Source organism: Trichechus manatus, unplaced genomic scaffold (assembly GCF_000243295.1).
Source record: "Trichechus manatus latirostris isolate Lorelei unplaced genomic scaffold, TriManLat1.0 scaffold00155, whole genome shotgun sequence".
NCBI lineage: Eukaryota > Metazoa > Chordata > Mammalia > Sirenia > Trichechidae > Trichechus > Trichechus manatus.
The window spans coordinates 1625396-1643119 of NW_004444091.1; the positions used below are offsets into that span (position 1 = coordinate 1625396).

At 43.3% G+C, this 17724-nt stretch overlaps 1 protein-coding gene across 6 annotated transcripts in view; it reads left to right on the plus strand.

Moving 5' to 3' along the window:
- Positions 1-8042: 8042 nt before the first annotated feature.
- The window catches only part of BMPR1A (bone morphogenetic protein receptor type 1A), a 212499-nt gene continuing 202817 nt past the window's right edge, over positions 8043-17724 (plus strand). For 3 of the 6 annotated variants that reach the window (XM_004386079.2, XM_023740429.1, XM_023740428.1), the window contains exon 1: positions 11465-11730. The gene's annotated coding sequence lies outside the window, so the exon portion shown is untranslated. The other 3 variants (XM_023740421.1, XM_023740422.1, XM_023740424.1) reach the window with 3 other exon arrangements.

Below are 17724 nucleotides of genomic sequence, written 5' to 3' on the forward strand. Positions count from 1 at the left end.
GGGTTGTCTTACAGTCAATGGTATGTCATAGTTTAATTGGCAGTGCTTTTCTTTCTTAGTTGTACATAAAATGATTCATCTTATAATCAATGCTGTCTTAGATTTCTTGAAATATGGTGCATATAGTTAAAATCTGATTAGTATGATGCATTATTGCAAGTATAACAACAGAATAACTTGTTAAAAAATTCACATCAAATAAAACTTTGATTAATTACACATCTTGTGGGATTCTGACATTATTTGACATATATGCATCTTGCCATTTCATTGCCTACCCCCCCCAGTTGTTTTTATCAACCAGGTCTAAATACTTATTTTTCTGATTATAAATGTAATATTGCCCATCCAAACCAAACCCGTTGCTGCGAGTCAATTCTGACTCATCGCGACCCTACAGGACAGAGTAGAACTGCCCCAAAGGGTTTCCAAGGAGCGGCTGGTGGATTTGAACTGCTGACCTTTTGGTTAGCAGCCGTAGCTCTTAACAACTGCACCACCAGGGCTCCAATATTGCCCAAAGTGGAGATATAAAGAAAAGCTTATTGAATAAAATAACAGGCATCCATTATACCATTCAGAAAAATACTGCCAATATTTTGTCTCTATTTCCTTTTAATCTATTTATTTATGCATACATATTTTATCATGCAGAATTAGCAAATGTTTAAATACATCTTGCCAAATGTCCTGAAAGGTATATGTTAAACAATAAAAAAATCTAGTTCTTTAAACAAGCCAGGCTTGCTTACTTCTAAATAACTTGCTCATTCTCCCCTACTCCATGTTAATGTCTCTTTGCTTCAAAACATTTATTATGATTAAAAGACTGTTTACTACCAAAATCTCAGAGAAGAAACTAGTCTACAGAGCTAATAGCCTGGACAAGCCATGGCCTCATCTACCCTGAGAACAGAACTAGATGGTGCCAGCTACCACTATCAACTGTTCTGATCAGGGCCACAATAGATGGACCCAGTGTGGTGAAATGAGCTCCTTTCTACGGCCTTTTGCCTTGGTTCTTTGGAAAAACATCTTGAGACTTTTTTTTCCCCGAAGCCCTGAGGAGTTACCTTTGCAAAGTTTTCTACCCCAGAGGGCTTGCTACTTTTGTCTAGGTTGATTGACTGTGATGGTTAAGGCTGTGTGTCAACTTGTCTGGGCCATGATTCTCAGTGGTTTGGCAGTTACATAATGATGTAGTTATCCTCCATTTTGTGATATAATGTAATCACCTCCATGATGTGACCTGATGTGATCAGCCAATCAGTTGTAAGAGGAGTTTCCTTGGGGGTGTGGCCTGCATTCAATATATACGGACAACCTGGCAAAGCTTGCTGGCTTTTACTCTGGATTCTGCATCCACCTGATCATTGTCTGACCTCTGGGTGTTGGGACTTGAGCCAGTGGCCTGCCGTATTGCCTGCCAATCTTGGATTTGTCACCCCCTGCAGCTACGTGAGTCATGAGAACCCTCCAACCTAACACCTGACCCACGGACTTAGTATTTGCCAGCCTCTACAACCACATGAGACATTTCCTTGAGATAAATTCCTCTCTCTTTCTCTAAATATATATGTATACACTTCACTGGTTTTGCTTCTCTAGAGAACCCAGCCTAAGGCATTGACATTTCCTGGGTAAGCTGTAAATAACTTGGTTTAATACTTTTGTGTGGTCCTGTGATTGGCATGCACCTTGCAGGGATTGGTCAATAGACTATGCAAATGAAGTGTCTGTAGCCTGATATGCAAATGAAGTATCTGTGGCCTACTGGGAGGGAATTGGTCAGTTTGTGGCCCTGGTGGGAGGGCCATGCCTTGAAGTTGACCAGGAGTTTGTATACATAAGCAGCCAACCCCACAGAGGTTTTTCAGAAAAAAGCAGAAGAGAAGCAGCAGAAAGAAGCAGAAGGAAGAAAGAAGAGACAAGTAGCAGCAAGAGAGAGAGAGGAGGCAAGGAATCTCCTAAAAGAGCTGTAACACGGGTCAAGGGCTGTGACACTGAAAATGGTGACAGGCCTAGAAGGGGTCCAGTGTCAGAGTCAGTGGTGACAGACAGCAGGGCCAAGAAAAGCCTATCTCGAGGGGACTGAGGGGAGGCCTGTCCTCAGCGGGCTGAGAGGAGCTGACAGTGTTGTCCTGCACTGAAGAAGGAAGACTTTGCCTACATGCTTCCTGATCCTGATCCCAAGTCGTATCCTGTTACTTCCTTAATAAACCACTTTACTGTAAGTAGAGAAGCCCTGGTGTCACAGTGGTTAAGTGCTCAGCTGCTAACCAAAAGGTCGGTGGTTTGAACCCACTAGCTGCCCCCTGGAAGAAATATATGGCAGTCTGCTTCCGTAAAGATTTCAGCCTCAAAAACTCTACGGGACAGTTCTACTCTATCCTATAGGGTCACTATGAAGTCAGAATCGACTTGATGGTGACAGGTTTGGTTTTTGTTTGGTAACTGTAAGTATGGTCTGTGAGTTCCGTGTGGCCACTGCAATGGATTATTTAACCCAGAAGAGAGGTAGAGACCACATGGGAGGGAAAGCTGGTGTCAGAAATGTTACCAAAAAAGGTTAGTGGAGGGGGGGGGATGTCTGACCTCCACCTCACGGGAATCAGCTTTGGGCTGATCCTGGTCATTATTCCCCCTGAAGTTAGACAGGTTCTGATGCTAGTTACTACTACTACTACAATTTTACACCCTGATAGAATGGGAGAAGAATCTGGAACGGAGCTCAAAATTCTTAAAAAGTCCAGACTTACTGGACCAGTTGAGACTAAAGGATTCGTTGAGACTATCACTCTGAGATACTTTTTAAAACTCGAATTGCAACTATCCCGAGGTCGCTTTTTAGCAAAATAACAGTTTGGCACACAAAATAAGGGCTATTATGAGTGAGTACAGTGCTCCATTAAAAACCATCTATATGAGATCAAACGCTCAACAATTACTCTAAACTAAAGATGAGATGATAAGGGGGCAGGGAAACTAGAGTACTAGAAATGGAAACAACTAGAACACAAAGAGAATGCTGACACATTGTGAAAAATGTAAAAGACTGCCAAACAATTTGTATAGAAATTGTCAAATGCGAATCTACTTTGCTGTGTAAACTTTCACTGAAAACACAATAAATGCTTATTAAAAAAAAAAAAGAGAGAGATTATTGGGGATATTGTTGCAAAGTAGCCATCATTTCTTCCTGCCTAGTTTGTGGCCTCTGCAGTATCCCTTAGGCTTCCTGCCTGCAACTGGAGTAGCACTTCTGTGGGTTCATAGCGTAAAGGTGCTCAGTAGGATCAGGTGCAGGTTTCCCAATGCACAACTCCAGGGAACACCACTGTCTTAGTCATCCAGTGCTGCTACAACAGAAATACCACAAGTGGATGGCTTTAACAAAGAGAAATTTATTTCTTCACAGTAAAGTAGGCTAAAAGTCCAAACTCAGGATCAGCTCCAGGTAAAGGCTTTCTCTCTCTGTCAGCCTTCTCATCAATATTTCCCCAGACTAGGAACTTCTCCGCGCAGGGGACCCCAGGTCCAAAGGACACACTCTGCTCCTGGCACTGTTTTCTTGGTGGTATGAGGTCCCCCTGTCTCTCTGCTCACTTCTTTTGTATCTCAAGAGATTGCCTCAGGACACAATCCAATCTTGTAGACTGAGTCCTGCCTTACTAACACAACTGACACCCATCCTCCCTCATTAACATCATAGAGGCAGGATTTACAACGTATAGGAAAATCACACAATACCAGGAATCATGGCCCAGCCAAAGTGATACATACTTTTTTGGGGGGACATAATTCAATCCATGACATTCCACACTTTGGTCCCCCCAAAAATCACATTCTTGCAACATGCAAAACATATTCACCCCATCATATCATAGCGAAAGTCTTAACTCCAAGTCTAAAATCCAAAAATTCCTCTTCATCTGCGAAATCTAGAATACAAGTTATCTGCTTCCAAAGGTACAATGGTGGGACAGGCATAAGCTAGACAGTTCCATTACAAATGGGAGAAACTGGAGGGCAAGAAGGGGTAACAGGCACCAAGCAAGTCAGCAGAACACATTACATTAGCCCTCAAGGCTTTGAAAATAATCCTCTGTTCTCTGAGACAATTTACACAATGGCCCTGCCCTCCAGACCCTAGGATATTGGTCACACTCTCCAGATTCTGAGCGGAGGCCTTCCAGGCCCACTGGGACGGCAACTCTGCTCTCCTGGCTGTAGGCGCACCATTCTCCCAGTCCGTCTGAGTGGTGACTCCACCCTTAGAAATACCAGAGGCCATGGCTCCACCCTTAGAAACCCCTGAGGTCATGGCCATACCTTTTGAGACTGAGGCAGCTCAGCTTCTTGTGTCCCTTGTCTCTTCAGCTTCTGCTTCTGTTTCCTGTGGCCTCTTGGCCCTCAGGCCTCACGCCCACATCTCTCCTGCTGGGGCAAGTGTTGAGAAGCTTGGTAGCTCCACTGATAAGTACCCGGAGGCACCCCACTCTACCAGAAAGCCTCCTGTGCACAGGCACTCAGCTCTCTTGCTCTGTGGGTTGGCTCCAGTGCCGTCTCACACTGGTCTCCTGGTTCTGCTGCTGTTGGTTCTCTACCACTGCCTCTCCTCTGTCACTGCAGGTTCTCTGCTGCTGCTGGTCCTCTGCTGCTGCTGGTCCTTTGCTGCTGCCACTGCCATTCACAGTTTCAAAACCGCTTCCACATTTTAGGTATCTGTTACAGCAGTACCCCACTCACTCGGTACCAAATTCTGTCTTAGTCATCTAGTGCTGCTACAACAGAAATACCACAGGTGGATGACTAACAAAGAGAAATTTATTTCTTCAGAGTAAAGTAGGCTAAAAGTCCAAATTCAGGGCATTAGCTTCAGGCAAAGGCTTTCTCTCTCTGTCGGCCTTCTCATCAATGTTTCCCTGGACTAGGAGTTCTCCGCGCAGTGATCCCAGGTCCAAAGGACATGCTCTGCTCCTGGCACTGCTTTCTTGGTGGTATGAAGTCCCCCTGACTCTCTCTGCTCACTTCTCTCTTTTATATCTCAAGAGATTGCCTCAGGACACAATCCAATCTTGTAGACTGAGTCCTGCCTTACTAATACAACTGACACCCATCCTCTCTCATTAACATCATAGAGGCAGGATTTACAACATATAGGAAAATCACACAATACCAGGAATCATAGCTCAGCCAAATTGATACATACATTTTTGGGGGGCCATAATTCAATCCATGACAACCATCCACACAGAAAATGAGGTGAATGGAGCCCCCCTGGAGTTGTGCAATATAGCCACCCTGCTGGTGTCCACAATGACTACAGCAATTGTATGGTATAGGAGGAGTAGTGACGGGGGGTGGGGGGGGAGTCCCTGGGTGGTGCGAACGGTTAACTTGCTTGCTGCTAAATGAAAGGTTGAAGGTTTGAGTCCATCCAGAGGTGCCTCAGAAGTAACGCCTGGTGATCTTCTGAAAAAACTAGCCATTGAAAACTCTATGAGGCACAGTTCTACTCTGACACACTTGGGGTCACCATGGGTCAGAATCGACTCCGTGGCAACTGGTTTGGTTTTTTTAACTATGGGGGAGGGGAGGGTAGAAAGGAGAGAGGAACAGGTGCAACCTCTTTGATTTTGAGAGACAGAGCCGCACAGCAGATGCATCACGGAGTTTGTGACTCTCCCCTTCCAGTCGGGCCCTGAAATCAAATGGATTAGCAGAGGCAAGGATTTCAATAATTACAATGGTAGGCCCCGAGCTGGGTGTGCTATTTTGATACTGTGTGCTGCCCCCACCTCCAAAACTGTCCTTCCCCAGTCTGGGAGCCTAGGATGCACTTATTCATGTGAAAGTGAATAGAAGTATAAAATCTTATTTGGGAGACCGGTATTAGAACAGTTAGACATACAAAAAAGTCAATGATAGAAACTATAGATAGAAGGGCCTAAGGAGTTTATGGAGCAGTCAAAGAAGACTTCCTGGAAAAGGTGGTACTTGGCCACTGCAGGCAGGAGACTGGCATCAACATACGAATGAATATGGTCCATTCTGGAGGAAGAGGGAAGACCAGTCCAAAAGAAAGTTGCTGTACAGCAGTGTTTCCCAGACTTTGATGGGAGTGGTGTTACATTAAGAGAAATCTGGAAAAGCTGGGCAAGATCAGTTTAAAGAGGAGAATAGCTAATAGAATTTGGGTTTACAGTGAGAAAGACTGGTTTTAGGATAGGTAGCACACTAAATGGAGCCCTGGTGGCATGGTGGTTAAGAGCTCGGCTGCTAACCAAAACGTCGGCAGTTCAAATCCACCAGCCGCTCCTTGTAAACCCCATGGGACAGTTCTACCCTGCCCTATAGGGTCACTATGAGTCGGAATCGACTGGATGGCGATGGGTTTTTAGAGCAAACTAAATGGAAAATAATCTACATTTTAAAAAGAAACACTGACAGGTACTGGTTACTTGTTAAATATGATTATATTTCCCCATGAAAGAATTGAGGAAATTGTCTTAAAAGAATAAAGGAATTCTAAAACTTGAAAAATATTATTTGTTGAAAATGAGTTGCTAGAATTCAAAGTCAATAATAATCCTAGCTGCTTGTTATCATGTATATCATTTGTTAGTAGATCCTCCTTTCATCAAGGTGCTTTGCCATTAATCCTCAAAAATACTGGGAAAAAAATCTGCCTTGGTTGATAGAAATAAAAAGGAATAAGAGTGAGGGCAAACTATCAATAGAGAACACAATGATGTATCAACTACCTTAAGATCAATAAATACTGACTGAGAAACAAACATCAAATGAAGAAATTATGTACCTGTTTTATTTTTACTAGTTGATTGTAAGATTTTATAGGCCAGGAGCCCACCATAATGCCTAATGTTTTCAGTCATTCAATCAATAAATATTTACTGACCACTTACTGGTGTGCCAGGCAGCATGCTAGATACTAGGGATACAAGGAGTGAGAACAAGACAGTTCCTGCTGTCTTCATGGCCTGTAAGTATAGCACAGGGATAGATACCCTCAACAGACGTTGTGGATAAGCTAGTATCTTGATCACACTGGGGGCACCACACCAGCACTCACCTAGGAACACCTCCTGATAACTGTGCAGACCATGTACAGAAGGTACAGTATGGCTGTTCATGACCCTGCATTCCTGATCTAGGATTAAATCTCCCCAGTTATCTCAGCTTTTATCTTTGTCATGGCACCTTGCCTCTGACTAGTCATTTACAAGGTAATCATACTTAAGTTCCAGACAGTGGAACTTCTGGACTACTAGTCCCAAAGGAATTATCGAGCAGAATCAGTATTTAGTAGTAAGCAGAATCAGATATGGGGCTTTCATTTCAGAATACACACATACATACACACACGTATATGCACGTATATGGATATATGTGTGTGTGTGTACGTTTTTATCTGGTTAAAAAAATAAAGTGTAACAGGTCATAAACCCACTGCTATCTCAGAACAGGGAAGGCAGGGCTGTGAACTGCTGCGGGATGGGGAATGACAAGAGTTACTGTGCTCTAAGTGGGAGTGAGGGTGGGGAGGCCCCAGCCCTTAGGTAGTACCTCACAGCCAGAGTGGTGAGTAAACAACAGGTGGTAGTCCAGGATAGTAGCTGGCATCAGGATGCCCAACCTGAGGCAATGGCGGAGAAGAGGCCCGATAGATGGGTGGAATGTGGAAGCAGAGAATCTAGCAACAAAGAGCCACAGGCAGACACATGTTGCCACCAGGAGTATCTACCAGTGCACAGCAGAGTCTGTGTTGTAGGGCTGGGACTCAGTCTAGACAACAGGCAGAGAAAATGGAGTTCTGGGCAGGTTAATAGGCCAGGGCTTCAAGCACAAGACAAGGGCTGTGAGTCAGTTCTCAGAAAGAGACCAAGGTCAAGGCTCCCCAAGTAAGTAGCAAGGACAGCAGGAGACTGAAAAAAGTCCCAGGGGCTTGGGACTGGAGCCCTGATAATTCCTCCTGCCTCAGGATGAAGTCCTGGAAAGGACTGGGCTCTATGGTAAAGGTATGGTGGGGGAAGGAGGATTACAGAGGCCATGAACAAGTGATGGCTACTCTGCTACTTATTTACTATGATTAAAAGAGAGTTTACTGAGAGTATTTCCTACTATGATTTATTAATCATAGTAAATAAGTGCTTTGGAGCAAAGAGAAATTAAATTAGGGGAGAATGAGCAAGTTGTTTAGAAGTAAAAATAGAAGGGTAAGTAAAATATTGTACCATTATAAAGAACAAATTCAGATGTTTAAACTTTTGTGCACTAAATTATTATATACGGCCATCTTTTTCTTAAACACAATTTCTTTTTTGGCTTAGTCCTTCTGTACCATGAAGGGGTATTATTAACCAATAAAATTATGTAGTAGTGTAGTGCCTATGCTGAAAGATGCAGCTGTTTCCTCCACTCTTCTAAGCCCTTTTGTCCATTTTATGTTCGGTTTGAAACCAATCTAAAGTATTACTCTATTAAGGGTATATTTCACCAGTCCCTCTTTACTGTGCTCTAACTTATCTCCATGCCTACAAAGACTTAGTGCTGCCTTTTGCCTCATGAAGTCTTTACAACAGAAAAATGATTCTGGATGGATTAACTGGCACTGAACTTGGATCCCTAAAGGCAGAAGTCCCATTTCACTGAAGATACTGTAATCCAGAGCTTCCCTGCCCAACCTTCACCCTTTCTAACACAGTCCATGACACCCCCTAAAACTGGAAGAGTCTTGGTGACACAGTTTAGAAATGCTTAGAGGGAAATTCTATCCTTACCTATCTCATTTATTCTACAAATATTGAGCACCTACAATGTGCCAGGCACTTAGTTGAGAACAAGACTGACAAGGTCTTTGCTCTCATGGAGTTTGCATTCTAGTGGGGCAGAGGGATTCAGACCACAAACAAACAAGGTAATTTCAGATATTAAAGAGTGGTATGAAGCAAATGAAATTGGCTGTGATGGGATGTTAAAATGAGATAGCTGATCTAAGAAGACCTACTTGAGAAGCTGAGACCCATATGAAAAGGTGCTAGTCATATAAAGATCTAATAATTGGGTTACTTCCATTCCAAACTAATACTACATCAGTGGTCACTACCACTCTTGGGATCTATACCTTAAAGTAACTGTGCAAAGGAAAAAGGCCCATTTCCAGTCCAGCCTATTAACCTACTTAAAGGAATACCACCATATTGGAGAATGTTAACTTTGGACCTTGGGGTGTTGCCTTTGAGCTTGGGTGCCAGACCATACGTGCCCAGATGTCTCCTTGGCCTTCCTGGCTGCTTTGTTCATTCAGTGGGCAGGCAAACCGGAGAAACAGGCTGGCATGCATACACATGCCAGGAAGCAGAGAAAGCACCAGGTCCTGCTCAGTTGTCAGAAGGTAGCCTGCTGTGATATGCTCTGGATTTAAACCTAGGCACTAGGTGGGCCTTACCTAAGGAGAGCAAAAGGATGTCAAAGAAAAATTCTCAAAAGACTTGAAAAGTTGATTATTTTGTAGAGAAATGGCCAAAGACATCATGACTGAAACACTGATGCCTCGATTTTGCTTCCATTTCCATGGTAGCATACAACACAAGCCAGGCAACACTGCTTTTGTCCATTTCAGAAACGTGAGGAATTAAAGTTCCAACCCGAGAGTCTTGACTATTTTATAGACTGATTCATATGTCTAAAAATCAAATGAGGCTCTAGAGGCATAGTAACACACTTGCCATGGTTTTCTCTGCCCTGAAACATTGCTTAGCATGTATCAATGAGTTGTTTGGCCGATCAATTTGAAATTTGTCAAGCAAAACTTCACCTTTTCCCCTATAATTAAAGCAGTTTAGTATGTAGGAAACTTGAAAAAGAAAAATGACACATTTTAATTGATGTAAAGAAACTCTTTTATCCTAAATTCTTCTTGCATGGCAAGATACTATAACCAATGACTCTCAAACCTGAGACAGCTAAAGAGCTTAGAACTTCAGCGAAGGAAATAGAACCAAAAAGTAATTTGGAGTTACAGAGGATATCTGAGGTATCTTAAGGACAAAGGTAGGTAAAAGGAGAAAAGGAGGACAGAATAAAAAATGGAAAAACCATTTAAACAAGCCTATTTTGCAATGTTCTAAATCTAAGTATCTCTTTAGGGGAGAATGTGTGTAAAAACAAATACCAGTGTCTGGCACATTCTTATCTTTCCCTTTTTCTCTTTACCCACAGTTTTAAGAGTGATTTTATAAGAAAGACTTTTTTAAAGAAAAGTATATTTTGTCAAGAGCCTTAATTAACGTGATATATTTGTTGAAATACTTACCAAGGAGATTACGGTCACATTTGGTTATTGAAAATAGGTCTATCTCCTCTTTCTTCACATACAGGACACCGGATACTTTTAACAGTATAAACGAGGTAGTGGCAATTATTTACATTTCCCATGAGCCTCCTGAGGGCATACAAGGTCACAAAAGTGAACCAAAGGTAGAGATGGGAGTAGTATTTATAGTCCGCTGACTTCAGTTTTGTTGGGTTAAGGCCGCTCCTTATCTTATGCCTTTGGAATTCTGGGGCTGGTAGAGCACAGGAACCCCGAGCGGGCAGGGCCTGCGAGATCCTCTATAATGAGGAAGTGCTGCTTTACGGCGCAGCCCACCCCGAGACCGTTCACCTCCACCTCCCTAACTGTGCCTTAGCAGGCTGGCAAAGAGCCCAGAAAGAGAAGCTGGAAAGCAGCTGGCTGAATAATAAATGTAAGTGACTGCATTTTTCTTTCCTTTGTCGCAAAGGCCACTACTACGACTACTACCACGACCTGGCAGTTCCCCACCTTGGTGTGGTGTGTGAAGTCGGAGGGATTAGGCTTATTTAACAAACCAGGTGACTGGTGCTCACGGGTATTACGAATGTTAGTCGGAAAAGGGAGTAACACGAAGGAACTCGGGAGCATAGGAGATACCGGTGTCCCCAGCTGCCCGCAGCACACGGTCGTCGTGTCCCCGAGCTTCCGTCACAGCTGCTCCGTCAGGGGCGGCGTCCCAGGCGTCCCCCGACGGTCGCCCAGCGGCGCCTAGGCTGGCAGGTTCCGGAGAGCTCAGGGGCGGCTCGTCTCGGGCGAAGCAAGAAGGCGGCGACGAAGCCCCAGCCACCGCAGCGGTGGTGGAGCTGGTTAGTGAGGAGGGGCTGATGGGGCCAGGTGGGGAGACGCCCCCCACCGCTGCCCGGCGCCCCCTTGCCGGCGGCCAGCCTCCCTCCCCGGCAGCGGGGCGCCCAGCTCCGTGGGCTCTTCGGGAGCTTCCGCCGTGCGCTCGGCTCCTTTCGAGTCGGCGAGGCGGGGCGGGGCCGACGCCCTGGGTTGGGTGCGCGCGCGCGGCGCCGCAGTCTCGCCGAGGTCCGCCCCTCCCCCCACGCGGCCCCCACACCCGCGCCGCGCCCCCGTGCGAGTGTCGGCTGTGGCGGCGGCGGCGGCGGCTGCCGAGATTGGAATCCGCCTGCTGGAGCTGGGTGAAGGAGGAGGGCGGCAGGAAGGCTTGGGCTCCGGCGCGTCCGTCCGCGCGAGACGAGGATCACACGGCCGCGAAAGGGGCGACCGGGCAAGGGGCCGCTGCACGCGAGGGCGAAGGCTGGGCCGGGCCCCCGCTCCGCCCCGGCGGCTCGCCGCGCCTACCCTGCTCCGCGACGAGGGCGGGAGATGAGTTCCCTGGGGTCCGGGTGAGTTGGCTCGTCTGGAGAGTGCGTGTGCGCGCGGGGAGAACCCGGCCGCGGCGGAGGGGACGGCGCGGGGCTGGACGCGAAGTTTCTGAGGGAGCTGGCGCGCGCAGAGGCCCGGGCGGCGACGGCTGGGCCCGGGCGAGGGGGCGGCCCGATCGGTCCGGAGGGCCCCCGCGGCCTCGATTGTTTTGAGTCTGCGCCTCGCTGCGCCCCTTAGGCCGCTGCGCCAATTGGGCCCCGACCCCCACCCCAATTGTCTCCCCCGTCCCCGCCGGAGACCACCGTTCCACCCTAGACTCCTTGGATTTCGTGTCATTCCTGTTCCCGCGGCGTCCCGCCGTCCGGCCCCTCTTTTGTTTCCCACCCCCGGGTTTCAGGCCCGAGTTTGGGAAGGCGGTGTTGGCGAAAGCAGCCTCCAACTACGCGTCTTGAATCCTTAAATGGGAAAGGCGCTCACCTCCCTCGCCCTATAGCTGCGAGGTTGATATTTGTGATTTGCCTCCATACACGTCTGCGAAAAGGAAAAAATAAAAAGTCTGTTTCAGGTGGCTGTAGAACCAGCCCTCAAAACTTGAAAAGGGGAAAGTACCAGGTCTTTCGGAGGTCTCTGTTCACCTGTTGTCTTTCCCTGCCGTGCCTGTTGTGATTCTGCACTTCAGTTTCTGAAAACTTTTCTGCAGAATTGAGTGTAACCTTTTTGTTTTTCCAGACTCCTAGTGGAAAGGTTTGGCAAGAGAAAAAGTTAGCTTGCGTCAGGGAAGAAAAATAATGTGCCATGTGTTCGGGTCTGGCTTTTTGGGACTCGCACTCTTTGGTGCTCTCAGATGTTTTAATTTGGTCAGAATGCTGCGGTTTTTCCTCTTAAACGGTTAAACTGTTTTGAGTACATAGAATGAACTTGGCACATTGACCTATGTTACGTCATTTAATCCTTACGATAAATTCTGGTTATTGTTTTCTACATTTTTAAGAGGAGGAATCCAAGACTCAGAAGGTTAAATAATTTTCCTGAGTGAGCTGGGATTTGAACCCAGGGTATTCCCTACTATTCGGGAACTGTTAAAGAGAGGCATACGATGAGTTTAAAAACTTTCGGCAAACACTTCCACGTTTGGGAGCATTTTTCAGGTACTCATACTTGAAATGACGCTATTTTGTTGCTTGAGTTGAAAACAACTCCTTTACTGTGTTTACTTGTAAGAGTAGTTAAGAAACTCTGAATTAAAGTAGAATGTTAATGTTTATCATCGTTTTCAGTTTTTGAAATAAAAAGTTTATGAACCAGAATTACTTAAATACTAAATTTAAAGCCAAAATATAGGCAGTTCTCAGATATAGGAATGGGTTGAGTTAATGACAGGGAGCCGTAGTGGCGCAGTGGTTAAGCACTCGGCTGCTAACCGGAAGGTTGGCAGTTCAAGCCCACCAGTTGCTCCGAGGAAGAAAGATGTGGCAGTCTGTTTCCGTAAAGATTACAGCCTTGGACCACCCCTATGGGGCAGTTCTTCTCTGCCCTGTGGGTTCGCTGGAAGTTGGAATCTGCTCGACAACAATGGGTTTGCTTTGTTTTTTGGTTTGGTTGAGTTAATGAAAGGCTGATTGAAATTTAGGATGCATTTTAATAGAACCAGTGTTCTATTCCTGTTTGACACCAACCCCCCAGTGGTCTTCATGGAACTCTTTTCAGACCTTTTCTACTTTACTCACTTCTCCCAACCCTTTACTGAAAAAGAACTTACTGGATTCCATCATCTGCTTCTTCCCTTCCATTCCAGAGAAAGAATATTTTTTGTCCTTATTACTTGGTTAACACCTTACTTGTTTTGTTATTTTCTCTTTTTCTACTTAATGGGGCGTGAATTATCCCCTCTATTGTCTAGAGTTCTTAAAAGTACCAATGTGTTTAAGATTTCCTTAATTTAAAGCCTTACCTTGAGTCCGCTGTTCTCTCAAGCTGTCTTATTGCTGCTTTTCCTTTTCAAATTTGGAAAATTAAAAAAAATTTTCTTATAAAAGAAATAGTGCTCGTTAAAGAAAAATTGCAAAATTGAAATAAAATTAAAATTCAGTTATTAATCCCACCTCTGGAGATTACCACTGTTAACCAGACTTCTTAAAAGAGTAGTCTCCTTTTCCTACCTTTACTTAATGGCCGCCCATTCACTTCTTAACCCCTTGTTATCTGGATTTCATCTTCACAGATCTGTTGAAACCAGTTATTTGAAGATTGTCTGTAACCTAATCAACACATTCAAACACCTTTTGTAAGTTCTCTCATTGAGTTTTCTGTATTACCTCACATTTTTAAAATGCCTTTCTCTGGCTTTCATTCATCTATACATTTCATTCAGCGAATACTTGCTGTATTCCAAAACACTGTGCAAAGCAATAGGATGAAACAAGAGATATGATCCTTACCCTGATGGTTTTCTTGGGGGAGACATATTTAAGAATGAATTATATAATGGTGATTATAATTGAAGTGCAGAACTTAAAATGGGGGCCTGATATGGTGCTGGTGGTACTGGGAGAATCTGGGAAGGCCTCCTTGAAAATGTTACCTTGGAACCTGGGACAATTCTGAAGGATGATTAAGAACTAACTAGGTGAAAAGGGGGATTTCTGTGGCATTATCAGTGTTTGGCTCAGTCCATTTTTTGCCTTTTCTTCCTACCTGCTCAATGTGTGTTCTCCGAGTTTCAGTTTTCAGATCACTTTCTGTTTGTCTCTAGGTCCTTGACATTATTATTCAGACCCTTCCATATGAATAAATCTCAAATCTCTATTCTTTATTTCTGTTTTGTACTTGAATCTTGTTTTCCCAACTGTTTTATGCATATCTCTGCCTGACTGTTCTTGATCAAACTGAAATCCGCTTCCGTACCAAACGTGGTTCTCTGGTGTCCCTTATTTCTGTTGATATCATACCAAATCAAACCTTTCTCTATTCTGTGACATCTTGTCAGTAATCAACGTTTGTTGATTCTTTTTTTATGATATTATAATGCTTTTCCTCTCTCTTCTGCTTACTCTGGTATAGTTCTTAGTAAGTGTTGAGATCAAGGTTATAATTGACTCATAAAATGAGTTGAGCAGCTTTCCTTCTTTTTCTCTCCTTAGGAGCAGTTTAGACTAGGATTAGCTGTTTCTTGAAAGTTTGGCAGACCTCACCTAGAAGACCATTTGGGCCTAAATCTTTTTTTTCTGGAGAGGACTTTGAATACTATTTCAATTTATTCAATTGTTACTGGTTTACGTAGATTTTCTATTTCTTATGTCAATTTTGTGTTTCATATTTTTCCAGAAAATTGTTTATTGAGTTTTCAAATTTAGTACTATTTGATTTTCACATTTTTTTCTTTAAAATTTCTGCTCTATTTGTTTATTTTCCCTTTTTCAGTACTTTCTCCCCCCCCCCAACTTTGAGTCAGCTTCTCATCCTACGTGGACTAATATTATGATTTTCTTCCTTTCACTTTTTCCTTTATCCAGTTTATCTGATGCAGTTGTTCCTAAATTCTTTTTTTTTAAATGGTGGTAAATACGTGTGTAACAAAACATTTGCCATTTCAACATTCCGTACATGTACAGTTCATTGACATTAATTGTATTCAGCATGCTGTGCAACTATTGCTATATCCCTGTCCAAATTTTTCCATCCCTCTTTAGAGAAGCTCGTGGAGCCCTCATGGTGAAGTGATTAAAAGGTCAGCTGCTAACCAAAAGGCCAGCAGTTCGAATCCACCAGCTGCTCCTTGGAAACCCTATGGGGTAGTTCTGCTCTGTGCTATAGGATCACTACGAGTCGGAATCCACTCGGCGGCAACTGGTGTTTTTTTTTTTTTCTTTCTTTTTTCAAAGAAGCTCGGTATCCCCTAAGCAGCGAGTCCCTTTCCCCCTCCGCCTGCCTGTCCCTGGTAACCACTAATGAACTTAGGTATGTACACTTTCCTGTACTAGATATTCATATGTTGTTGTTAGTTGCCCTTGAGTTGATTCTGACACCTAGCCACCCCATATGCGCAGAGTAGAATTGCCTTACAGGGTTTTCAAGGCTGTGACCTTTCACAAGCAGATCTCCAGGCCTGTCCTCTGAGGTACTTCTGGGTGGGTTCAAACCACCGAACTTTTGGCTAGTAGTCGAAGGCTTTAACTATTTGTTCCACCCAGGGACTCCAGATATTTATGTAAGTGGAATCTTATAATATCGGTCCTTTTGTGACTTTTTTTGCTCAGTATAATATTTTAAAGATTCTGCCATGTATCAGAATTTCATTTCTTTTTATTACTGAGTAATATTCTGTTGTATTACCTTACACTGATTTTGTTCGCTATATATGTTCCTTTTTCCCTCCACCACTGCTGTTGCTTATCCTGCTCCCTCTACGTGGACTCCGTATGTGGCCAATTGCCATATGGCCAAGTGCTATCCATTCTTTAAACCCCATTTCAAATCCAGCACTTTTGTGAAGTCTTCCCCATTCTTCCTCTGGATGGAATCCCTTGTTCTGAATTTGATTTATATCTATTATTTTCTTAATGCATTTACTCATTTGTTTTTTTAAAAATCTTTCTGTAAATATAATTTATATACAATAATATGCACATGTGTGCAGTTCCATGAATCATTTGGTCTTTTACAGATATTTTTATACAATTAGTAGTTCTGCTACTAGACTGCAGGCTGGGCCTGTACCTGATTTTGTTGCATATTAAAACGAATAAATGGGAGAAGGTCCCTTTCTAGCCTGTTGAACTACTATACTGATCTGATTTTTGTATCTCGGGAACAGGGAGCCATGGAGAGAAAGGCTGTATTCTCTCTGGCTAAATTTTAGACTAGGAACTATTTCCTGTCCTTCCCCTTCCCACTTTTTACTAGTATTTAGGCTCTTATAGATTGCCTTCTTAATTCCTCAAGGTCCGTATTGGTCAGGTCAGTCCAACTCTTCAGCACTTAGATTAATTGTTGAGTTACATTGAATTACATCAGTTGTAAGATACATCATAATTTTATAGATTACTTATAAAGGAAATGTACTTCCAGTTAGTTATAAGAAGCCAGTGATTGTAAGATGCATCCCAATTTTAGAGATGCTAAAATATGAAAAATGTACATATCCTAGAATCGATGAATAGGATACCTCTCCCAAATCATAAGTCCCATTCCTTCAATGTAGACATCGGGAAGAAAAGAATTTAAATGCAGCCACACTCACAAGTCTCTTAGAGCTCTACTGTCACTAAAAGATAATTTAAAAGAGGGTGCTTGTTAAACTTCCTTAATGTGTGAAAAGTTTCAGGCAATATAAAGAAATATTAATTTTTGCATGGGGATCCCCCATGACTAGGTAGGCAAGTCTAGATGGTAGGCACCTTGACCTCCCAGTTTTTTGAACTTTTTCTTCTAATTTCTTCTTTTGCTTGTTATCTGAACTTGAATTCTCTAAGAGCTGGTAATTTTCACAAAATGGTGTAGATTACATAAAGGGGAGGGTTATTGGAGGGTTGTGATGGTCTACTGTGTAGATCATTTTTAAAACAATATTCACTATTTATGTGTCACAATTATATACTTAGTTTAAAAACAAAAAAGATACAAAATATAAATATAAGTGTATATTTATCTAAATCATAGTGTAATGTATATCAGATTTTATCTACATTTTATTTAGTTTTTGTTGAGAATATACAGCAAAACTTATACAGCAATTCAACAGTTTCTACGTGCACAATTTAGTGGCATTGATTACATTCTTCAAGTTGTGTAGCTATTCTCACGCTCCTTTTCTGAGTTGTTCCTTCTTCATTAACATAAACTCATTGTCTTCTAAGGTTCCTATCTAATCTTTCCAGTTGCTGTTGTCGTTTAATCTCCTATAGATCTTAAAGAGCATAATGCTCAAGGCAGACCTTTTTTTTTTTTTTTTTAATATTTTATTGTACTTCAGGTGAAGGCTTACAGAACAGATAGTTTCTCATGTAACAGTAACA